The following is an 11,334-nucleotide window of genomic DNA, read 5'->3' as shown; positions in this document are numbered from 1 at the left end:
CGTTCATCAAGGTTTCCATGAGGAAGGTGACGTCTGGTGATGTTGTGTCGAGCAGGTTCCAGAGTTCGACGGCGTGTCTGTGGACGGAGCGGGTGTTGAGTAGGATGCACTTGAGGTGGTTGCTGCTGGTGCTCGGCTTGGCGGGTGCAGTGCAGGTCCGGTGGCAGGTGAACTTGCAGGCTTGGCAGGTGAAGGGTCCGTGGGTGCGTTTCGGGGTGGCTCGGTAGCAGGCGGGGGTTCGGCCGGCGTTGAGTGCGTTGAGGGTGGCGGCGTCGTAAGTCCGTCGTGAGGTCTGGCGTCGTCGGGGGCCAGGGGTCCTGGCGCTGGGCGCGGTCCAGGCGCGGACGGGCGCAGACGGGCTTGCCTTTGGCGTGCCTTCGGCACACAATCGGCACGCCCGCTGCGCGGTCGTTCTGGGGGCGACATAAGAGGGAAGGAGGGGAGGAGGGGTCAGCTGGGACGTGAGAGGGAAGAAGCCAATGGGTGTGGGGGGGCGGGGCCGCACGGGAGGCAGCGGCGGGAAAAACGGGGCTGAGGAGCCCGGCGGAATAACTCACTCACTCACTCACTCAGGGGTACAGAAAAAAGAGAAGGAAAGCAGGCACACAGGGCACACAATCAAGGCGCAAGCAGTCCAGGCGGCGCTCGTGTAGGGTGGGAGAGCGCCGATCTGGAGGGAGGAGCAGGCGGCAAGAAGACTGGCAGGCGGATCTGCAGCGGTGGAGAAGTGACCTACCCGAGGGTCAAGGGTCACTGTCTCTGCCGCTCAGCGGACTCCTTAAGAGGGGAGGAGGGGAGGAGGGGTCAGCTGGGAGGCGGGAGGGAAGAAGCCAATGGGTGTGGGGGGGCGGGGCCGCACGGGAGGCAGCGGCAGGAAAAACGGGGCTGAGGAGCCCGGCGGAATAACTCACTCACTCACTTATTCGGGGGTACAGAAAAAAGAGAAGGAAAGCAGGCACATGGGGTACACAATCAAGGCGCAGGCAGTCCAGGCGGCGCTCGTGTAGGGTGGGAGAGCGCCGATCTGGAGGGAGGAGCAGGCGGCAAGAAGACTGGCAGGCGGGGCTGCAGCGGTGGAGAAGTGACCTACCCGAGGGTCAAGGGTAGTCGTGAGAGATGAGCCAGGAATAAAGGGGAGTGGCCCTCTGCCCGTTTTAACCGAGTCTTTACCTGGACGGGTTCCACGCTATGGGCTCAGGTGCAGCGCTTGGTAGCACTGAGGATCGGGGAACCCCAGCCCTCGCTTTGCATTGGTGCCCTTGCGGCACAGTGATCCCCGGATATAGAGGATATTTGTGGGGCCAGTGAGGAGGATGAGCTTTGGTCTGTTCCCCAGCTGGATTGGTCCCCTATTAAGAAATGGTCACAAGCGGCCTTGCAATTATATGCTCCGACCTTGGAGAATGGACTGAGAGCCACTAATGGAAGGACGGAATTAGACTTAGGGGGAGATAACACCTATATTGGCCCTAACAGTTCGAGTCGTATCAATACTTGCTTGATCTATGGCTCTGGCCACGTGTACTGAGTATGATAGTGGGTAAAACCACCGCCAGTGACCATAACTCCTTAAGTATAAGTCTGGTATCCCCCTGGGACAACACATCCACTACACCTAGAGACCACCTTCAAACAAAGGAGTTGTCACCCTTGAAGGACAAACGTCGCCTCAATGGGCACAGGTTATATAGGGCCAAAAGCAAACTACAGCTAAACAAGCAGGACCTAATAACTTGTAGAGAAGAGATTGACACCCAGATGAAGAAATCGGGAGGGGTGGCTATGATTATTGATATCCATAGTCACCAATTTGAGCAGCTGGCCCTACATTTCGTTGCCCACTCACAATGCCAGAAGTATAGACAGGAAACTAAATCACAAAATACATAGTTCTCAAGGGAGTGCAGACACTTAAAGAGCCAACTCTCCATACCAATTAAATCCAAGAATACAGACCTTGTGAAACAGTTAAGAAGGGCCTACAAGCTAGCAATATTAAGAGCTAAAAGGGAATGGGCTGAGGCCAAGTGGAAACCTATAAGGGGAGCATGTGCCCGGAAAGACTCCTAAACATTCTGGTCTCTAGTTGCTAGGCGGGACCTCAAGACCCAACCGCCACTAGCCAACAACATCCTTGCCTGGCAAGATCACTTTAGCTCCTTATACTCATGACCAGGAAGCCTCAGCTCCCAGGAAACGTGTCCCAAACTATCCCAAGCCAACACTATGGACCTCTTCACTTTGAGCGATATCTTGACCTCAATTGAGTCAAGTATATCATCAAAAGCCCCGGGTCCTGGTGGAATCCCAGGCGACCGTTTCCTGCATGATAAAGTCGATTGGTGCGAATACATCTAGACACTCTCTAGTGCTGTAGCAGGGGGCGTGCCAATACCAGAATTGCGGGGGGGTTGAGTGAGGTAACTCTTATTTTCAAGAACGGCGACAGGAGCCTACCGTGCAATTATAGGCCTATAAGCCTTATTGATTCCATTCAATAGGTACTCTGTCGCTCCCTTCTATCTAAGATACAGGGATGGATTAGTGATAACAACATACTCTCCCCATACCAAGCAGGATTTCGCCAGTAGATGGGTACATAGACCAGGTGTTCCATCTTCTCCTTTTATACTGGAAAACAGTGGTCATTGATAAAGAAAGTCTTTATGTTGCTTCCTTGATTGATCTGAAGACTGCCTGCGACCTCGTGCCTAGCAATACATTATGGCAAGTACTAAAAGGATTGGGTTTGCCTCTGGATAACCTGTGCTTAATTATTCGCCTCCATGAGGCCAACTACGCCACAGTGCGTTGGGGCAAACAAGGATAGTTCACTGACACCATTCAAAATAATAGGGGTGTTCGTCAAGGTTGTGTCCTGGCTCCAACTCTTTTCTCCCTCTACATCAAGTAAGTAAATGAGTTTCTATTGCAGACCCCAGCGGATGCACCAAAACTGTGGAGGGATAAAATGGTGACCCTTTTATTGGGGATGACACCTTGCTAGTGTCTAAAACTCCTGGGTATCGATAACTGCTCTTAAATTAATTTAAAGTATTTTGCGTAAATGCGAGGCCCAGAGATCAGCAAATGAAAAACAAAGGGGCCCATTAGGATGGCGGGCGGATCGCCCCCACCAGGCCGACGGTAGCCATCGCCGGCCTGTCGGGGGCGATCCGCCCGCCATCCGTGCCGGAATGACCCCCCGCCATATCAGTATGGCTGGGGGGTCCGCGGCGGACGGAAAGACCGTCCGCTGCTTTTCCGACCCGGAAAAGGGTTTATATGGTGGCGGTGTCTATCAGACACCAAAAAATCAAGTGGGGAACGGATCACTTGTCCTGCATAACCTGGGTTAGCGGTTCCTCGTGTTCAATGTCACAATAAAAAACCCTCAATCCCGTGTAAAAGATGGGTTTGGCGGTATATCTTGATTCTCCGCCTCTTAATCACGTGGCAGCATCATCATGGGGTTAGTGCTCATGCTTCCTCCACCCGGAGGTGAACCACAGGTTAGTGCAGTAGTGATCAGTGATTTTTAGGGGCCAGGTGTGGCTTTAAAAATACTCGTACAGCCAGGAATAGATTTAATAAGTCTGGATTCGAGATATGGGTTAAAAGATAGAGTTATGTGCGTTCTGAGATTGGGTTATGGATCTCCCGCACTTTTAAGAGTCCTTTAAAATGGTTGACATGTTTCAGCCCTTGATTTGCCTCTATAGGTCAGATAGGCTTTCTTCAGGACCAGGACCAGGGTGAGTGAGTGATCTGAGACTGTGAGTGTCTCTTAGTGTGTGCCCCTCGAAAATGTTTAGTTTTCAAGGAGAAGTGAGAAGAAGATATATTAATCTAATTCTTGACAAGGTCCAGCGGTACCTGTGAAAAAAGAAGAGGGTGGGGGAGGGAAGGGGGGGACACAAACGTATACAGAGGTATTGAGTATGTCACTCTTCCTAACAGTGCTGTCTGTTTGTTAATTCTTTAATTATTTCAAATAATCAAATTTAGCAACAAAAAAATGGCAATACTTCAATACTAAAGCACCATTCTCATGTTTGGCAAAAGGTTTCTCTCTCAGTTCTTAAAATATCGGTATGTACAAAACATGACTATGTTTCGTAATAGGCAAAATATCTCTGCTTGTTCAGTTGGCAAGAAATAGTTGAGGATTATTACGGTGTCTAACTCACTACGTGAGCAACTTCTAATCTTGGGTGTCTTAGCATAGCCTTTCCTTATACTTCGCTTGTTTGGTGTTGGGGAAGGAAAGGTATGCGGCATAGGTGTGTTTTAGAACCATAGTGAACCTCATATTGTGTGTTAACCTTGTTCGAATGGTAGCCTGCTGCAAGCGGCCGCCGGGTTTTGCGGGCAATACGATTACTTTGATGAATACATCGTTAAGTATTAATGTGCATTCATGTCCGCATTGAGAGTAGGTTATGAGCGGCATGTTTCTATGCGAGGAAATATTGTTTGTGCTTCTAATTAAATAATTAGTGTGAGCCCCGATCAGCGTGCTTTTATGCGTGAGGTGGATATGCAATGGGCGCGGTGATTAATTGCGTAATTGGGCGAGGCGCCCATTTTAACGTTCTCACACATACCTTTCGTGATTCTGAAAACTGCTTCAACGGACTGCCAGTGAGTCTTTTTATGCCTTCTAGATAAAGAACATGACTCCAATTAAAAAGGGTGAAAGGTACATTACGGTTTAGATGTGGAGTCCGCTTCAAGCTTTTACATCTACCTTCGGCATCCTGTCAACATGACTTGTGCTGACTCTGCTGTCCTGGGCCCGGATCGTTCGCTTTGGTTCCGGGTGGGTGTTTGTATGCTTGGGGTTTGTAATAAAAAGCGAGGAGAGACTAGGATTCGAGTGGTTGTCTGTTTTTTCAAAATTAGAACTGTGTTGTGATCTAAATGGTTGTGACCTCATGTTTTGAGGGCTTGGATATTTTAGCAAACTGGGCCATGAAAATAATAAAAATCAAAATGAAAAGTGAAATTGAATTCAAATATTGAAAACAGACAGAAGCTATTACTCGTGTTCGTGTTTAAGAATCAAATACTGACAAAGTGGTTATGTGTTTGGATCATCTTCCCTTTGTTCATCACGCCTGGTCAGTGGTCCACCCAATGTTTGTTGTTAATGTTCAATGGAGGAGTAATATCATGATGGGGGCATTTGAAAGATTATGGCTCATTTAAGAGTTCATGTGATATTGCCATATGTAATTTCCTTTATAGTTCAATTATTCAGGCTCAGCCAAGGGATCTGATCATTCAGCCCTATCCGTTTTCAGTCTGTGTACCCATCTTTGTTCCTTCTCAAAGAGGATTTTTTCTGCATTAGGAGTTCTTGTTGTTAGTGTTTCTAGAATTGTCCACTTTAAATCTTCCACCGTGTGTTTTGTCTCTATGTAGTGATTACTCATTTTTGTGGTATTCCTCTTGCATTTTACGTTGCTCCTGTGTTCGTATATCCTTTGTTTTGCTTTGCGACATGTCATCCCTATGTAGCGCATATTGCACGGACAGGTGATCATGTAGATGACATGTGTAGTGTAGCAATTTGTGTGGGGTCTTATAGTCCACTTGAAATCAGGTAGTAGTTGGATGACTTTGGTTGCTTTTGTTAGGTCACATACGGAACATGAACCACATGCGATCATGGGGTACTGTGCGTACCCCTGCGGTCATGGGGTACGGTGCATACACCCAGCGTACATGGGGTATGGTGCGTACACCCAGCATACATGGGGTACGGTGCATACCCCTGCAGTCATGGGGAACGGTGCGTACCCCTGCGATCATGGGGGGTGCACACCGTACCCGGAGGGGCCGTTCCGTTCCTGTTTTGGCCCGAACTCTGCTTTTACGACTGTTTTCAGCTCCCGTAGAAAAAGGGTCATACGGTGCGTTCCCGACACGTATCATACTTGCTGGGTCTTAAAAACCAGCCGCGAACCATACAGATGTCGCGTACAGCGGGTTACGAGGGAGATTCAGACGGGGATTTGATTCGTACGGTCTCTGTACGACTCGTACGGAGTACGGCTCCTGGTACGAATCGTACTTCGTCGTACGTACGGGGGACGTTGCAGGGTACGGTTCGTACGGGAAAAACGCTCCGAACGGCTATTTGGTGCAGTTTTTTCCGAATTGGAATCAGCCCCTATATTATGTTTCAGACATTGGATTGGGTGGCAGTTGTATGCACAAATGGCCATCCTTTAACACAGATCAATGGTGCAGAGACATTATATCGAGTTTTTATTTTCGGAGGACGAAAATATCGAGTTGGAAATATCAAAGGGACAGAATATCGACATCAAGAATATCGGTGACCAGAATATCCACATGAAGGTAGGAAATATCGTTTTTGTTAATATCAAAGTCAGTAATATCGTTTGTAAAAATATCGTTGTTAAGAATATCGATGTTTATATTAGTGTTATGTATTTTAGTATGTATTTTAAATGTATGTGTTCTATATTTTTGGTATGCATGGGCTGAAAATTCGTTCCGCTCGTGAAATTTGCAGATTTTTGGCAATTTCGCATTCCTCGAATCGCGCGAAATTGCCAAACAATCCGCAATTCACAAGTTCGCGAATTTTTTTTGCTTGTTCGCGCTCCAAAAATACAATCTTGCGCGCGCTGCGTTGCCTTACCTTGACTCTGAGTTTGCCGAGTTGTTTTCCTCCCACGAACAAGATGGTCGCGCCCAAAAACGACCGCATGGGTAAGTTTGCGGTAGCCGCGCTGAAAAAAAAACCCTCGAACAAGCCAAAATAAAAGAATTCGCAAGTTGGGGGGGCGGAGCTTGCCACGGCCGATGGCAGACGCGTGATAAAGACGCTCCGCACTAACGCCCTGAATATCCTTCAATTATCCTGCTGGTGAGGGCCAAATCGGGTCTCAGAGGTGGCCACACAGTACTTGAGGCCTCCGCGATCAAAATCCAGAAGAGTGGAGCCGCTGCGAGCTGCGGTGACCTACGCGGCAGGTGTGAGAGAACCTGCAGCCTAGGCCGCTAATCCCCGGCCTCAAGTTACCGCAACAGCCGCTGTGCATGCTAGGGCGTGCGGCCAGCCGCAGCGACTTCGGCCCGGAGGGGAGCGGAGAGCTGCGAAAGATGGGGAAAACACTGCAGCCCCCCTACGAAACGGCGGAAGGCCACCGCACAGTCTGCAAGACCGTTCACCGGATGGCAGAGCCCATCACTTGCTCACCCTTGGACCGCTACTTGAGGGCCCAGAGGACCGACCACCCAGAACCCCTGCAGCTACCGCTAGCACGGTAAGGCCTACTGGAGGAAAACCTGCGGAGCCCCCGACTAATACGCCAGACACAAGGAGAATGACTACCAGCCCCACTGGGGTTTGAATGCTGGTGGCGACTAGGCGAACCCCCCTGGCGTGGTCTTCACGGCCTCTACGGCCGCGTTGCGGTTAATTTCACTGGTGACGCTCATTCACGAGCGGAGTAAGGGACCTACCTCCACAGTCGGAATAGCGGGAGCGTACCCTGACCAGGTAGCGAGAAGGAGTTGGGGCCCAGAAGAGTGGTGACTATACCGTGGGCAGTACAAGGATATTGATAGTCCTGCGCCCTCCCCTCCGAGGAAGGGGTTGATCTGAAGGTCCAGGATAGCGGTGGATGCGTGCTGGGTGAGCGAACGGCGCAATCTCATCGCGATTCATCATCAAGACATAACGAAAGTGAGTGGGGGTTCCCACCCGGAGTCCGGTGAGCGGAATGGGCAAAGGTGACAAGACCCAAACCAAATTGCCATTCGAACAGCGTCGCACCAGAGCCCCGGAGGTGCAGACAATGGAGTCGGACCCACAGGCGAAAGGAGCTGAGGCCACGTTTTACGCAGACATCAAAACACTGCTAGTGTCGATAGAAAAAGGCCTCCAAGAGAGCATAGCGTTGTTAGGCTCCAAAATAGATGCCTTATCTTACCGCATGGACCGCATAACTGAGAGGGTCGACAAGCACGCAGACAGAATAGACATGGCGGAGAGGCGCATAACCGAGGTCGAAGAGGCGCAAACGGACAAGACAAATTTCAAAAGCAAAACGACAAAATTCTACAAGTCATACAAGAAAAGTCGGAGGACTTGGAGGCCCGCTCTCGAAGATCGAACATATGGATCACGGGAGTACCGGAGACCACTCAAGCAGGCAAAATGGAGCTCTTCGTCGAGAAACTGCTGACGACACTGCTGGGAGCGGAGGTGTTCTCGCCGATGTTTATAGTGGAACGAGCACACCGAACATTGGGCCCGCGCCCAAAGCCGGGAGCACCCCCGAGGCGATCATAGCAAAACTACTAAATTACAGAGATAGAGACGCGGCCTTGAGCACGGCCCGTGAGAAGGGCTCACTGCAGTACGAGGGCTCAGACATCTCTCTATACCCGGACTTTACCGCGAGGGTGCAGGAAGAACACAGACGCTTTGCCCCGTATAAGAGACAGCTCCGCGACCTAGGGTTGGATTATGCTATGCTCTATCCCGCGAAATTAAGAATTAATAGACAAGGCCACTCTCACATTTTCACGGATCCTAAAGACCTGCACAAGGCTTTGAAAGTCTGGCCAAAAGAACGTAGAGGCAGCCCTAGGAGTCAGAACGGCGAGGAGGACACAGGTAGTCAGCTGGACAATCAGGATTGAATGAATACATCGAACAGGGGAGTGGCTACCTCTGGGACAACTGACTGCTGACGGCGTGCTTTGCCGCGACCTGAAGCCCAGGCATGGCCACATGGAACACATCGAATACTGAGCTGTTCCTGTCTACACTTCTGTGTGCAGGTCTAAAGAATCCGGAGACTCAGAGACATTGGTGAGACTGTTCTGTTTAGCATCCCCCTGCCGAACATTGAGCCTGCATGTCAAACTGACCATGGTATGGGAACGGGAATCTAGGGTGGCTCGGACCTTATCCCTTACTTGCTACACTTGGGTTGGAGAGCGCACGAGTCGGCACACATGTTATAGCAGCCAATCTGTGCCTGAATGGCTTGCACTGGCGTTATCCCTTATGGGCGTTAGCAACAGGGGTGACACCTGGGGAGTCACTGCCTGGAGTAACGGCCGACACAACTGGCAACCTTGGCCCCTGCGCTGTGTGGAATGTTGATCCCATTTGCGGATTGTTTGAGACAGTAATGGGTATTGTTTGGGTGGGGGACGTTAACATGCTGGGTCAAGTTGGGGTTGGTCTGCTGTGGAAGGGGGAAGCGGGGGTTAAGGGGTACTCTTTAACAGAGTCGCCGAATTATGCAGAAGTTCGCATTGTTCTGATGGGGAAATTGCACGATCTGACATGGCACAAAAAAACCATGGCTTACACAGTCTCACATATGCTTGCTAACTACTCACCTTCACGGCGTAATGGCTAACACCAACATAGACGAGACACTTACACACACTCCTAAACTGACTATTCTCACCTGGAATGTCCACGGACTGAACGATCACCGCAAAGTCAGAAAGGTTATTAGCTATTTGCAGCGCCAGCATGTAGATGTAGCATTGCTCCAGGAAACACACCTCCCGACACACAATCGCATGCTCCGTTGCAGCGGGTTGGAGGGCAACATCTCGGTAGCGGGATTTACCACTAGCTTTAGGGGGGTCTTGACGTGGGTTAACCCGAAATCCAAACTGCAGATACACACGCTGGAAGCGGACCCTGATGTGCGATTTGTTATATCTAGATGTATCGGCCCACTTACAGACATGAAAGTAGTCAATACATATGGCCCTAACTTTGACTCACCGGACTTCTACAAGTCACTCACGGCCAAGATCAAACGCTTGAACAACGGGAATCTATTGCTGTGGGGGGGAGACTTCAATCTTGCGATGGATCCGGCCTTGGACAGATACTCCGCCCCCCCCTCCGCCGACCAGCGGCCGACGCTCTGGAGCTACAGAGCGCAATCACCTGCCTTGACCTGGGGGATGTGTGGCGATCCAGGAATCCACACCAGGGAGGATACACGCACTTCTCTGCATTTAATAATATCCATACTAGGATAGATTACCTGCTGACTTCCACCTCCCTACTACACCGAGTGAGGGACTGCAGGGTCTTGCCTAGAACCTTGTCTGATCACTCACCGGTCCTCATGAGCATCCGCTTACCGGGCAAGCTCATACCACCGTTTACCTGGAGGTTCCCACCAAACTCATTGCTAGATCCAGTGTTTAAGGGAGAACTAGCTGAGGCCATAGACTTATTTTTTTTTAAAAACACAGGATAGGTCGAGAGCTTTCAGACAGTGTGGGAAGCCTTTAAGGTCTATATCCGAGGTGTGGCGATAGCAAAACACTCGGGCATTCTTAAAGTAATCAGATGGAACCTCGCAGATATAGAGGGGAAGCTGGGAGAATTGGAGTGCAGACAGTGCCTCCACACGGAGGACACAGTGAGCGCCGAAATTAAGACACTACTAGCGGAATACCATGAGGAGGCGGACAGAGAGATTTGCCACATGAGCAAATACTCCACAGCACGGGTGTATGGGGAAGGCGAGCGCCCGAACGCGATTTTAGCGAACCTTATGAAAGGGATGCGACCATGCCAACATATACCTATGGTTCACACAGCGTCGGGAACTCCTGCCACAGACGAGAGAGAAATTGCTGAAACTTTCAAATCTTATTATTCGGAATTGTACTCCTCGAAAGTGGAGGATATGGAAGAGGAAATAGATGATTATCTCAGTCACATAGACATTCCTACTCTGGCTGACCATGACAGGGAATTTCTTATGCAGCCGATTGAGAAAGACGAGATACTAGACGCGCTAGCTAGTATGAAATCGGGCAGCGCACCAGGAGCGGACGGCTTAACGGCGGGCTTCTACAAAGCTTTCAAGGATCAACTGCTTCCACATCTGTCGACCCTCTTTGACGATATCTGCGCGGAAGGCAAAATGCCGCACTCCATGAGAGAGGCACTTCTGGTTGCCATACTGAAACCGGGAAAACCACCAGAGGAGTACAGTTCGTACAGGCCCCTATCGCTGCTTAATGTCGATACCAAACTGTTCGCTAAGGTACTGGCCACCCACTTGCTGGTGGACGGACTGATCGCCCCAGAGCAGGCGGGATTTGTCCCGGGCAGGAATCTAGTTTATAACATACGTACTGTCTTGGGGGTGTTTGAACATGTCAGACCAGATGTGAAGGCACTTGCGGTCTTCCTCGACATGGAGAAAGCATTTGACTCCGTGGAATGGCCCTTCATGCGCAAGGTGCTGCAGCGTGTGGGCTTGGGGCAGCCTTTCCAGCAAATGTAGGGGCACT

This window comes from Lissotriton helveticus, chromosome 3_1 (genome assembly GCF_964261635.1).
Source record: "Lissotriton helveticus chromosome 3_1, aLisHel1.1, whole genome shotgun sequence".
NCBI classification, from domain to species: Eukaryota; Metazoa; Chordata; class Amphibia; order Caudata; family Salamandridae; genus Lissotriton; species Lissotriton helveticus.
The sequence above is the reverse complement of the archived record's forward strand: the minus strand, read 5'-3'. Positions refer to the sequence as shown.